This window comes from Chlorocebus sabaeus, chromosome 13 (genome assembly GCF_047675955.1).
Source record: "Chlorocebus sabaeus isolate Y175 chromosome 13, mChlSab1.0.hap1, whole genome shotgun sequence".
NCBI classification, from domain to species: Eukaryota; Metazoa; Chordata; class Mammalia; order Primates; family Cercopithecidae; genus Chlorocebus; species Chlorocebus sabaeus.
Window position 1 is genome coordinate 66,709,831 of NC_132916.1, and position 14,426 is coordinate 66,724,256.

Consider the following 14,426-nt stretch of genomic DNA (forward strand, 5'->3'; position numbering starts at 1 on the left):
TCTCTATCTGCCTAGGAATCAGTCAGATTTCCTAAAGGTGCAAGTGATGTATAAAGCAATATCGATAACAAAAGGATTTTCAAAACAGCCATACTGTAAGACTTCTTCTCATGCTTCCTCTCGATTTAAACATCAGCATTTTTCCCATCCCCACTCCCACATTGTCATTCTCTTTCACAGCCACAGCACTCTATTTTTTTTTTAAAAGCACCAGTCTCACCTCATAATTATAAATGATATTTTGGGAATTTTTTGGTAATAGTATCTCTCCCACACTTATTTATAAGGTCTGTGAAGACTGGACACTTTAGCTATTTGACATTTGCTTCCATCTATATCTCTTGCCTAGCACTCCAGTTTCCATTTAGTATAGAAATTCTTAATATGTTTGCCAGGGTGTGTTGCTGACAACTAAAGATTCTCTTACTAAGTCTATTTTTTTCACACCGTATACCCAAACTTAATAGAGCACCTATTGTAGACTTTTTGTTCCATAATATTTTGCTGTTTCTTATAGAAAGTGTAAATCTAAGAGTTGTTGCTATAATACTTCACCAAAAAAACCTAGAAAAGTAATTAAATCAACATAGTTGAAGACAGACTCTATGAACAAGTTCAGGCAAAGAAACTCATTATAAGACTTTTTTATCTGAGGCAGAGAGAGATTTTGAAATCCAGGAAACTAGTGATTTTGCATCTGGTCAGGCCTTTTATCATCTGGAGATTTTGAAATTAAAATCAACATGATCAAATATAAGTAGTCATAGTAGACCACTGTGCAGAGTAACAGTTGGTTTTCAAGAATTTCACAGGCTTAAATTGTATGGTTTGTACATGTTTTCCTTACTACTTGAGTCTCCTCAGTAGTTTTATGTTAAAAAAATGTTGTCTTGAGAGATTTAACCTTGGAGTTCCAAAATACAGTGTTTTTTTATCTCTAACATGGATCACAACAAAAGAAAAGGAAAGATGATCTATCAAGAAAAAATGTTCCAGACACTGAAGCTGTACACTATAACATGTTACTAAGAAAGTTGTACAGTGGTTTCTTATGGAGACTTTAAGGGTGAGATACCACAGTTCTCCTACTAGTGGTTTAGGTGTCATCTAACACTCGGATAAAGCCTCACACAGATTATGGTTCTAGAAAACTACAGTTGTTGAAAACCTAATGCAATGAACCTGTAAGTAACCACTGTGCTCAAAATTGTTTATCAAAGCTACAATTTAAATGTCATTTTACCTTGGAAGATTTAAGGATCTGAAGAGGAGACCCTAAGTTAAACTTGCAAAGGACAGACCCTAGTTAATCCTGATGTGTTCTATTTCACATTTATCCCAAGGTTGATTATTTCCCCCTCTTACTAGCATTTTGCCAATGTTTACATCTGGGAAACTTTATTTTTGTGTTTTTCATTACTTAAAACAAGAAAGTATAAAAGAATAACAGACCAGTCATGTTTATCTTCACCTTCATTTTCTGTGAGTTAATGAAACAGTCTCTCTAGATCAAGAACACATCTGGTATCCATATGTTAAAAAGCAAGAATTATAATTTTAGCTGTTCTCACTGCTGTCGCTTTATTATCCCTCAGCATTTTTAGGTAATATGCATCCTAGTGACTAAGAAAACCACATTTCAGTAACAAAAAGTGGTAAATAGTGCAAAGTATGAAACTTACAGCATTCAGAATTTCCTAATTTTGGATACAAGAACTAGATCAGATAGCTAAGTAATCACAACAGCAAATGCCACAGCTGATCTAAGTCTCTGGCCTATGAATTCTAATCAGTCAACAATATTCAACCATAAAACATTTGAACTGGAAAATATATAATAGATTTTTTATAAATTTTATATATTACTTAGAAAGCAGATTGATCAATTTTATGAGTACCTTAACACTATCCTAGATTATATTGCATACTAACTCTTTTTTCCTTTTTTTCACTTTGTAGAACTATCAGAAGAGAATACAGTCGTTTTTTAGTTATAAATCCACAGAAAGGGAAGGGAACCTTCATGCAGGTATAATGGGAATCTGGATTGCCTTCCAGCTTCACGGGAAGCATGATTCCCACATCATAAAGTGACTGCTTTAACCTACACAAAGGATTTTCAGGGGCATAAAAAGTTGCTTCCTGATGAGCAACTGTGAGCTTTCTTTCACTATAAACCACAAAGTATTTAAGAATAAGGCAAATCTAAAGGCAAAAGCTTCTCATGTGGTTTTCAGAACAAAGGTTCCAGTTGCACTTTATGCCCTTATTGTTTCTCCTAAAAGATATCATCCAAATGATATATTCTAAGAAACTTTAAGCTTTGAGAGGCCAAAAAAACAAATCTGTCAAATTCTATGGATTCCTGACCTGAAGGAATCCATGTTTATATCTGCATAGTACTGAAGAGGATATAGGCAGGGTATAAAACAATGATTAACTCAATACTTCATAGAATTGGATCAATTAAATCTAATTTCTATTCAAAAGAAGTGCTTCTGTTTTACATCAGGTAAGAAAGAAGGTTGTAGAATAATCCCTTGAGACATTCCACAAAATGTTTCTATCTTTTATTTTCAGGTTCTTTATCTCCCAATCCAGTACCACTCAACACTTTTTTCTTTTAAATTATACCTTAAGTTCTAGGGTACATGTGCACAACGTGCAGGTTTGTTACATAGGTATACATGTGACATGTTGGTGTGCTGCACCCATTAACTGGTCATTTTCATTAGGTTTATCTCCTAATGCTATCCCTCCCCCGTCTCCCCTCCCCTCACCCCATGACAGTCCCCGGTATGTGATGTTCCCCTTCCTCTGTCCAAGTGTTCTCATTATTCAATTCCCACCTATGAGTGAGAATATGCGGTGTTTGGTTTTCTGTTCTTGCGACAGTTTGCTGAGAATGATGGTTTCCAGCTGCATCCATGTCCCTACAAAGGACATGAACTCATCCTTTTTTATGGCTGCATAGTATCCCATGGTGTATATGTGTCACATTTTCTTAACCCAGTCTATCATTGATGGACATTTGAGTTGGTTCCAAGTATTTGCTATCATGAATAATGCCACAATAAGCATACGTGTGCATGTGTCTTTATAGCAGCATGATTTCTAATCCTTTGGGTATATCCCCAGTAATGGGATGGCTGGGTCAAATGGTATTTCTAATTTTAGATCTTTGAGGAATTGCCACACTGTTTCCACAATGGTTGAACTAGTTTACAGTCCCACCAACAGTGTAAAAGTCAACACTTTATAACATTTACAATTACTTGGTGAGCACCAACTACATTAAACTACATTCCAGGAACTACTTAAGCCTTGGGGATATAGTATACACAGACAAGTCCCTGCTCTTATAGGATTTATATTTAAGATGAAGGAGAAAGACCATACAAGTAAGTAAAGAGACAAGATAAGTGCTATAAGTACATAAATCAGGGCAAAATAATATGATGAAATAATCTGGTTGGGCGCAGTGGCCCACACCTGTAATCCTAGCATTTTGGGAAGCCAAAGTGGGTAGATAACTTGAGCCCAGGAGTTTGAGTCCAGACTGTGCAATATGGTGAAACCCTGTCTCTACAAAAATTACAAAAATTAGCCAAGAGGGATGGCATGCACCTGTAGTCCCAGGTGCTCAGGAAGCTGAGGTCCGAGGATCACCTGAGCCTGGGGAGGTCAATGCTGGACTGAGTCAAGATCACACCACTGCACTCCAGCCTGGGTAACAGAATTAGACCTTGTCTTAATAAAATACACATACGTATTTTACAACTGATGTGAGAGTGCTACTATAGATTGATCATGGATAGCCTTTTTCGCAAGAGTTAGTCATGTGAATATCTGAGCAAAGAGAGCTATAGACACAAGACACAAGTGCCAAGGCATGGAACTGGGAACTTTTTATGTGCTTAAAGAATACAAAAGAGTTGTGGTGAGACTGCCGTTCAGTGAGCTAAGTGGGAAATGAATTTGAAAAGAGAGTCAGGAATCAAAATATGTAGACTAAACAAACAGCTTTCACTTTATTCTAAGTGTATTGAGAAGCAAAAATGTGACGTGCTCTAATTTAGGCTTATCATGATTTTGGTTTGCAGGGTGGAATGTGGATTTAATTTGGGACTGGGTGAAAGCAGGGAGATTAGTTAAAAAGTTGTTGCATTAATCTAGGCAAAAAATAGGTCACTTGTGTGTGACAACCATGGCAATGAAGAGATAGTGAAAATCTCAGGATACACATACTTTGGAAGTAGAGTCAATCAACAGGACTTGCTGATAAATTAGATGTGGAAGGGCAGAAAATGAGGAACTAAAAATGACACTCCTGAACTGAGTTTATATTCCTTCAGTAAAGGGTAGAAGTCATGACATTTACTAAAATACAGAAGAAAGGATCAAGTTTGAGAACAATGAGTTAGCTGTAGACACATTAACTTTGAGATGACTGAAATATTCAGAGCAGATGTCCCAGTAGACAGAGGAATTTGCAGGTCTGAACCACAGTTGTGCCCTCTTCAAGGCTCCACCCAACATCCTTGCCCCTTGCCTCTTGGGCAAATTGGCCTCTGAGCTATAATTTGAAAATGAGTGTTACAATAACTCAACAACCGCAACCCATTTTTTCTCTTCTATTTTCTTACCCTTTAGTGGAAATCTTCCTTTCCTTACTCCCAAAGACTTGAACTGTTCAGCTCAGGACACTGGAACATATTTCAGCATAGCTTTGAGACTTCGAATAATTCATTAGTTGATGCTAAACATACCAACACTATGAAAAAGAGTTCAATCCTATCTCTGTTGTCTTAGTAATGACTGATGGTGAGTGCACTTCTGTTGGACTCCCTTAGTTTATACATTGACTTTGAGAGACCCAAACACAACTCATCTCTAGTTGGTTAATTCTACTTAAGTCTTATGTTCCTCTTCTAAGTCTTCACTACAAATAAAAACAGTAAACAGTGTCTCCTTTATTTGTTTCATAAGTTGTGAGTCATTTTATGAAACAACCTACTGACTGCAATGATAAACAGCAGTTTCTAAAGTTCTCTAGAACCTTCATAAAAGAATACATCAAAGACAGCTAACAGTCTATACTAAAACAAGAGAATGCTCTTTGAAATACATAAAAGCTATCATATACAACATTTTGTATATACTTCCCTGATAAAGAAAAACACCCAATAAAATAAGCTCTCATTAGTTACATTTCTGATTTTTTTACTCTGACTTTTTTTTTTTTTTTTTTGCTTAAAAAAGCCAATTTCTGCCTTTTCACAAGGAATTGTATATATAGAGGCAATTTCTTTGATATACCTGTTCTCGTTTTTGTCTCTTACCTTCTGTATCTAATTAACACATCTACAAAAGCATCACTGATTATTTGTAGTGGTTATTCTTATTCCTAAGAGATCTTACATACTGAATCTTAATTATTTAGATTTTTAAAAATGTATTCTTTATTTTTCTTTAATGATGATTAGCAAGTGACAGAGACATTAAGAAAAAAATTGATTTCGTATACTTTGAGGTAACTGACTCAATTAAGAAAAGAATATAAAACTTATACTAATAAAATAATTTATTTGTATTTAACCTAGCCACTAGGATCTAATAAGAGATTTTAATCTGCATCAACAAGAAAATATTCAGATAAGATGAAAGTTTCAAATAATCATATAGTGGTTTCATATAAACACCAAATATTAAGAAACAGATGATACGTGAATATTTTGTTTTCTAGGCAAGTGTTTTGACTCTCCATCAAAATACTATTGTTTTAAGTCTCTAGAGAACAAGCATGCTATCCTACCATAAAGTATGTGGGCAAAAAGGAATGAAATATTGTCTTTAAAGATCAATCAAGTGCAGCAATTTTTGCTTCAAGATTCCAGACCCATCTTTCACTTTGCAAAGCAATAATTACATTATGAAACTTGAGTTAAGACACCTAAACATTTGTCACCACTTTTGCAGCCTTTCTATTAGAATAGCTTGAGAGTGAGTATACTAATATATATTAAATCCTATAATAATTTTTAAAAGTATACTCCAAGAAATACCTTATCTAACAATAGTTTAATCATTTCAGAAGACAGTTACATCAACACAAAATGATGCAAGTAATCCCTATACTCGACAAAACATGATACATCAATTAAACTGTTGAAGCTGAGTAGATGTCACACATTGAATTAAAAACTCTCAAAAAAGTATGCTGAAAGGGCAAGATTTTCTGTTTTCATAAAATATGCAGTTGAAATCAAACCCAAGATTTTTTCATTCAAAATATTTGTGTCTGAAAAGAGCAACTTCAACTTTATTTCATTTCTCTCTAATCTTTGCAGATTTCAAATTTCCTAAATGTGACTTTTCTCCTGTTTGTAAACAAATAAAAATTTACATTCAAATACAATTTTTTGTAAGTACTTCTCAGATTATATGCCCGTAATGAAGTTTTGTAAACTAATGTTTATAAACTAATGTTTATTACAAGAAAAAATTATTCATGCTACACTAAGATTTTTTATTAAATTAAGAAATACAAAATTAATTACATGTGATTTAAATAAATAGAATAAGTGCAATCAATAACTTCCGTTTTATCAGTGAGGATTAACTCATTAAAAGGCACAATGTCAAAATAAATTCAAGCATATTCATTTCATAAATTTTGGGATGAAAAGGAAAACATGATTCTGAGATAGACAGGGGGAAAAAATCCTGTTGGAATTGCTTCCAATTTTATTTGAATTAAACTTATTATTTATTTAAAATAAAAGGAGACAGCAATGCCAATATATCAAATACAATTATTAATTCCACAATTTCACACAATTCTACAATCCATATGTTGTCAAATATTAAGTCAAAGATTTAAAGACATTTATCATCAAGTCCCATACTTATAAAATCTAATTATTTAAGGTTTAAAATAATGGAAAGAGTATTAATTAAAAACAGAAAAAAATTAAAATCATGTTAGTTTTAAATATCGTAACAATCACAACATGGGTTTGTTTATTATTTATGGTATTGTTTTCCCTCATATGTACTTCAAGTTGCCATTCCTCTACCACCATCACCTTGAAAAACATACAATAAAAGAAGAGCTGCCATCTTAGAACCAAAGGCTCAATTCTTTGGCAAACTGTTCTCATGCATACTTTAGAAATCTAATTGGCATAATATGGTTGAGACAATAACATTAATGCTCTAAATAATTCTAGGATAGGATGGTATGTCACTGAATCGAAATACACCTGAATTTTTAACTTTGAAAAACTTGTGTTCAAATAAAAGAAAATTATTCTATTTTCATTTTTAATTTTTGTGGGTATATATTAGGAGTATATATTTACGGGATACATGAGATAGTATGATATAATCATACAATGCTTAATAATCACATCAGGGTATATGTGATGTCTATCACCTCAAGCATTTATCCTTTCTTTGTTTTACAATCTGATTACACTCTTTTAGTCATTTTTAAATGTACAATAAGTTATCATTGGCTGTAGTCACCCTGTAATGCTCTCAAATAACAGATCTCTTTCATTCTAATTTTATTTTGTACCTATTAACCATCCTCACTTCCCCTTCCCCTTCCACTACCCTTCCCAGTCTCTAGTAACCAACTATTCTACTCTCTAACTCCATGAGTTCAAATATTTTAACTTTTAACTCACACAGAAAAGTGAGAACATGTGAAGTTTGTCTTTCTGTACGCGACTTATTTCATGTAACATAATGACCTCTAGTTCCACCCATGTTGTTAGAAATGACAGAATTTCATTCTTTTGTAAGTCTGTATAGTACTCCATTGTGTACCTGTACCACATTTTGTTTATCCGTTTCATCTGTTGATGGACACTTAGGTTGCTTCCAAATCTTAGTTGTTGTGAACAGTGCTGCAATAAACATGACAGAGTAGATATCTCTTCAACATACTGATTGTCTTTCTTTAGGTTATCTACCAAGAAGTGGGATTGCTGAATTATATAGTAGGTCAAGTTTTAGTTTTTTGAGGACCCTCCAAACTATTTTCCATACTAGTTGTGCTAATTTACATTCCCACCAACAGTGTACCAGGGTTCCCTTTTCTCCACATTCTTGCCAGCATTTGCCTGTCTTTTGGATATAAGCCATTTTAACTGGGGTGAGATGATACCTCATTGCAGTTTTGATTTACATTTCTCTGATGATCATTGACGTTGAGCACCTTTTCATATGCCTGTTTGCCATTTGTATGTCTTCTTTTGAGAAATGTCTATTCATATCTTTTGCTCATTTTTAATCAGATTTCTATTTTTTTTTCCTCTGGAGTTGTTTGAGCTCCTTACATATTCTGGTTATTAATATCTTGTCAGATGAGTAGTTTGCAAATATTTTCTCCTATTCTGTGGGCTGCCTCTTCATTTTGTGGATTGTATCCTTTGCTGTGCAGAAGATTTTTAACTTGATGTGATACCATTTGTCCACTTTTGCTTTGGTTGCTTGCACTTGTGGGGTATTACTCAAGAAATCTTTGCCCACTCCAATGTCCTAGAGTTTCTCCAATGTTTTCTTGTAGTAGTTACATAGTTTGAGGTCTTACATTTAAGTCTGTAAACCATTTTTATTTGATTTTTTTATATGGTGAGAGATATTTGATTTTTATATGCAGTGAGAATCTAGTTTCATTCATCTGCATATGGATATTCAGCTTTCCCATCACCATTTATTGAAGATTATATTGCTGAGAGCTTTCTTACACTTTTTTGCTTGAAGAATCTAACAGAACACCACACATTAGAAGCAAATAGATAGATTTCTAACACCCAGCAGAAAACTAGAAGTTTTAAGTTGCCCATGTTTCTCAATTAAATTTTATCAGCATATGAAAAAAACAATTTGAAGATTCTTATGCTTGTTTTTTTCATATTTGATTATCTACAATACCAAAATACCTCAAATGTTTACAAATTTCCCCTTTAAATAGTTCTGTTAAGTATCATTAAATATTTTGTAACATATGTTTTAGGTTCCTAAGTGGGTTAAATTTGCATTATTCATCCACCATGAAGAATAATGAGTAATTATTATCTCATTCTTGCCCAAAAGGAGAGTTAGTTCCCAGAAATGAAATCTTGGTTAAGTTTTGCTGTATACCATTTCCAACACAAATTGCCCACCACAGATTAAAATTTGGCTCTGTATGTAAGAACATGTCCTGTTTGAAATTGCAGTAAGATACAACATATGGGGAAAAAAAATGGAGCACTTGGAATAACTTGGCAAAATAATTTAGAAAATGAAATGTTATAAAATACAATGTATATGTAATGTTTTCTCTAATGATCACTTAAAGATGCAGTTATGACAAGACATTCTTTTGCTCTCTTCTTTTTACTCTCTTATGGCTTTACAAAAATGACTTTCTACACGAAAGCTGACCTATTTGCTCACACCTTTTCCATTTGTTTTGAAAAAGTCTAAGAAAAACATACATACATACATATATATATAAATTTACTCAAAGTTGAAATACACATGCTTACTCTTTCTTAAGAGAAGCCTAATGGTTGAAACATTTCATTTCTCAGAAACTTTGTGTAAATATTTTCTGAGTGAGCAATGAAGCCAGTAATAAAATATTAATACATGGAAATACATACTTACTCAAAATGTAAATTTAACCCACTTAAAGCTGTATAGGATCGTATAAATATTTAAAACTTGTTCTAACAAGCAAATAGTCAAATGAAATATGTTTCAATATCCAAAACGTTCCATTAATTTTTATTCTCTTCCTCCTTTTTTAATATAGCATGTGCAAAAGGAAGAAAGAAATTTAGGAGCAAAAACTATGCTCCTACCTTTTTACATATGAAATTTATTTCTATAATGATATTCACATGACCCAGAATTTAAGCTGCTATCTTTCCCTAGGAAAGACAAAGGCAAACTGAGAGTACCATTCTTTTTTGTCCTCCATTGTCAGGGAACCTCTGTATTTCAGTGAGGAAAATGTTGACATACATACTCCTGTGCTTCAATGAATTACCTGAATTCCAGACTCCTGAAAGTATTGACTATAGATAAAATATATGAATTTAAAATCAAACAGATAAGAGTTCAACAGCAAGTTCTTCCTTCCTTATCTGCCTCAAACACAGGATGGAAACCAGAATAGCTTCTGCCTTATAAGCTATTATGATGCATCACTATAAAATAATATAGCACAGGGTCTGCTACACAGGATACGTTTAATCAATGTTTATTATTACTTTGTTACACGAGGGACAATAACTTTAAAATATAATGATAAATGCTATATTCACTGAATACTTACTTCAGACATTGAGTAAGTACCTTACAAGTGTTACATAATTTAATTCTACAATGTTATTAATCCATTTTACAAATGCCATGATTCACAGGTAGCAGTCTCTGATTCAAAGTATTCCAACATTTTAATTTGGAAATTAAAACCACAATGAGATACCATCTCACACCAGTTAGAATGGCAATCATTAAAAAATCAGGAAATGACAGGTGCTGGAGAGGTTGTGGAGAAATAGGAACACTTTTACACTGTTGATGGGACTGTAAACTAGCTCAACCATTGTGGAAAACCGTGTGGCGATTCCTCAAGGATCTAGAACTAGAAATACCATTTGACCCAGCCATCCCATTACTGGGTATATGCCTAAAGGATTATAAATCATGCTGCTATAAAGACACATGCACATGTATGTTTATTGCAGCACTGTTCACAATAGCAAAGACTTGGAATCAACCCAAATGTCCATCGGTGACAGACTGGATTAAGAAAATGTGGCACATATACACCATGGAATACTATGCAGCCATAAAAAAAGATGAGTTCGTGTCCTTTGTAGGGACATGGATGCAGCTGGAAACCATCATTCTCAGTAAACTATTGTAAGAACAGAAAACCAGATACTGCATGCTCTCACTCATAGGTGTGAATTGAACAATGAGATCACTTGGACAGAGGAAGGGGAACATCACACACCGGGGCCTATTGTGGGGAGGGGGAAGGGGGGAGGGATAGCACTGGGAGATATACCTAATGTAAATGATGAGTTAATGGGTGCAGCACACCAACATGGCACATGTGTACATATGTAAAAAACCTGCACGTTGTGCACATGTACCCTAGAACTTAAAGTATAATAATAATTTTTTAAAAAGTATTCCAAGGATCCCTTTTTTTTTTTTGTATTTTTTAACAACTCCTGGTTTAAAGAGGAGATTCACATGAAAAGGCATATATATCTTGTATCTACATTAAAAATAATATTTTATAGATATTTATCTTTGTTATGGCAGATATTACCAAATTAGACATGTTTTCTGAAATATTTTCTTGGATTAAAATATTACTAGATTGAGTTACAAAAATCAATAAATTAATTATATTTTTCAAAAGGCTATTTCAATGTATATATGCTTATTTTAACAGATGCTTAGCATTTTTGTTCTATTTCTGACTAATAGGCATCATCAGTTTGATTTACTTCTGTAGTGTGATTTTGTAAATAAATGTGAGATTTATTTCTTTTAATATTATTATTATTATTAGTTTTGAGACAGAGTCTCACTCTGTTGCCAGGCTTGAGTCCAGTGGTGCAATCTCGGCTCACTGAGACCTCCAACTCTGGGACCAAGTGATTCCCCTGCCTCAGCCTCCCAAGTAGCTGGGACTATATTTGTGCGCCACCACATTGGGCTAATTTTTTTTTTTTTTTTTTTTTTTTTTTTGCATTTTTGTAGAGACAGGGTTTCACTATGTTGGCCAGGATGGTCTCGATCTTCTGACCTCGTGATCTGCCCATCTCAGCCTCCCAAAGTGCTGGGACTACAGGCATGAGCCACCACATCCAAATATTATGATTTGATAATAAGAACAATGAAATCTTCAAATACCCAGAAACAAATATAAATATTTATAAAAATAAAGTGTAAAACAAATGTATATGAATATACGTAAAATTCAACAAATGCAGAAGTTTAAAATCTAATTTTAATATGAACTCAACATCATACTGTGTGTGTGTGGGTATGTGATAGTTTGCAAAGCAAAGGAATAATGATATGGTTTGACTGTGTCCCACCCAAATCTCATCTAGAATTCCCATGCATTGTGGGAGGTACACGGTGAGAGGAAATTGAATCATGGGGGCAGGTCCTCTCCATGCTGTTCACATGATAGTGAATAAGTCTCATGACATCCGATGGTTTCATAAGGGTTAATTTCCCTGCACAAGCTCTCTTCTTTTGTCTGCCACCATTTGAGACATGCCTTTTACCTTCCACATGATTGCGAGGACTCACCGGCCAATGGAATTACAAATCCATTAAACCTCTTTCTTTTGCAAATTGCCCAGTCTTGAGTATTTCTTTATCAGCCGTGTGAAAATGGATTAATACAGTAAATTGGTACCAGTTGAGTGGGGTAGTGCTGAAAAGACACCTGAAAATGTGGAAGCATCTTTGGAACTGGGTAACAGGCAGAGGTTGGAATAGTTTGGAGGGCTCAGAAGAAAACAGGGAAATATGGGAAAGTTTGAAACTCCCTAGAGACTTGCTGAATGGCTTTGACAAAAATGCTGATCATGATACATAGGAACAATGAAATCCGGGCTGAGGTGGTCTCAGATGGAGATAAGGAATTAGTTGGGAACTGGAGCAAAGGTGACTCTTGTTATGTTTTAGCAAAGAGACTGGTGGCATTTTGCCCCTGCCCTAGAGATTTGTGGAACTTTGAATTTGAGAGAGATGATTTAGGGTATCTGGTGGAAGAAATTTCTAAACAGCAAAGCATTCAAGAGGTGACTTGGGTGCTGTTAAAGGCATTCAGTTTTAAAAGGGAAACAGCATAAACATTTGGAAAATATGCAGCCTGACAATGTGATAGAATAGATAATCCCATTTTCTGAGGAGAAATTCAAGCTGGCAGCAGAAATTTGCATAGGTAACAAGGAGCCGAATGTGTCACCAAGACAATGGGCAAAATGTTCCCAGGGCATATTAGAGAACTTTGCAGCAGCCCCTCCCATCACAGGCCAGAGGCTTAGGAGGAAAAAACGGTTTTGTGGGCCAGGCCCAGGGTCCCTCTGCTGTGTACAGTCTAGGGACTTGGTGCCCTCCATCCTAGATGCTCCAGCTATGATTAAAAGGGCCAAAGTACAGTTCAGACTATTGCTTCAGAGGGTGGGAGCCTAAAGCCTTGGCAGCTTCCATGTTGTGTTGAGCCTGCGGGTGCACAGAAGTCAAGAACTGAGGTTTGGGAACCTCCGCCTAGACTTCAGAGGATGTATGAACATGCCTGGATGCCCAGGCAAAAATTTGCTGCAGGGGTGAGACCCTTATGGAGAACTTCTGCTAGGGCAGTGCAGAAGGGAAAAGTGGGGTCAGAGCCCCACACAGAGTCCCTACTTGAGCACCACCTAGTGGATCTGTGAGAAGAGGGACACCATCCTCCAGACTCCAGAATGGTAGATCTACCAATAGCTTGCAACATGCTCCTGGAAAAGCCACAGATAGTCAACATCAGCCCATGAAAGCAGCCAGTAGAGGGCTATGCTCTGCAAAGCCACAGAGGCAGAGCTGCCCAAGGCTGTGGGCACACACCTCTGACATCAGCATGACCTGGATGGGAGACATGGAGTCAAAAGGGATCATCTTGGAGCTTTAAGTTTTGACTGCTCTGTTGGATTTTGGACTTGCATGGGGTCTGTAGCCCACCACTTTGTTTTGGTCAATTTCTCCCATCTGGAATAGCTGTATTTACCCAATGTCTGTCTCCCCACTGTATCCAGGAAGTAACTAACTTAAACGTTTAATTTTACAGGCTCATAGGCAGAAGGCACTCGCCTTATCTCTGATGAGACTTTGGACTGTGGACTTTTGAATTAATGCTGAAATGAGTTAAGATTCTGGGGGACTGTTGGGAAGACATGATTGGTTTTGAAATGTGAGGACATGAGATTTGGGAGGGCCTGGGGCAGAATGATATGGTTTGGCTGTGTCCCCACCAAAATCTCATCTTGAATTCCCACATGCCATGGGAGGGACCTGGTGGGAAGTAATTGAATCTTGAGGGCAGATCTTTCCCATGTTGTTCTCGTGGTAGTGAATAAGTGTCATGAGACCTGTTGGTTTTATAAGGGGGAGTTTCCCTGCATGAGTTCTCTTCTCATCTGCTGCTATGTGAGATGTGCCTTTCACTTTACACGTGATTGTGAGGCATCCCCAGCTACGTGGAATTCTCAGTCCATTAAACCTCTTTCTTTTGTAAATTGTCCAGTCTCAGATATATCTTTATCAGCAGTGTGAAAACAGACTAATACAACTAATATGCAGAATCTGTAAGGAACTTAAAACAAATCAATAATAAAAAAACTAATAAC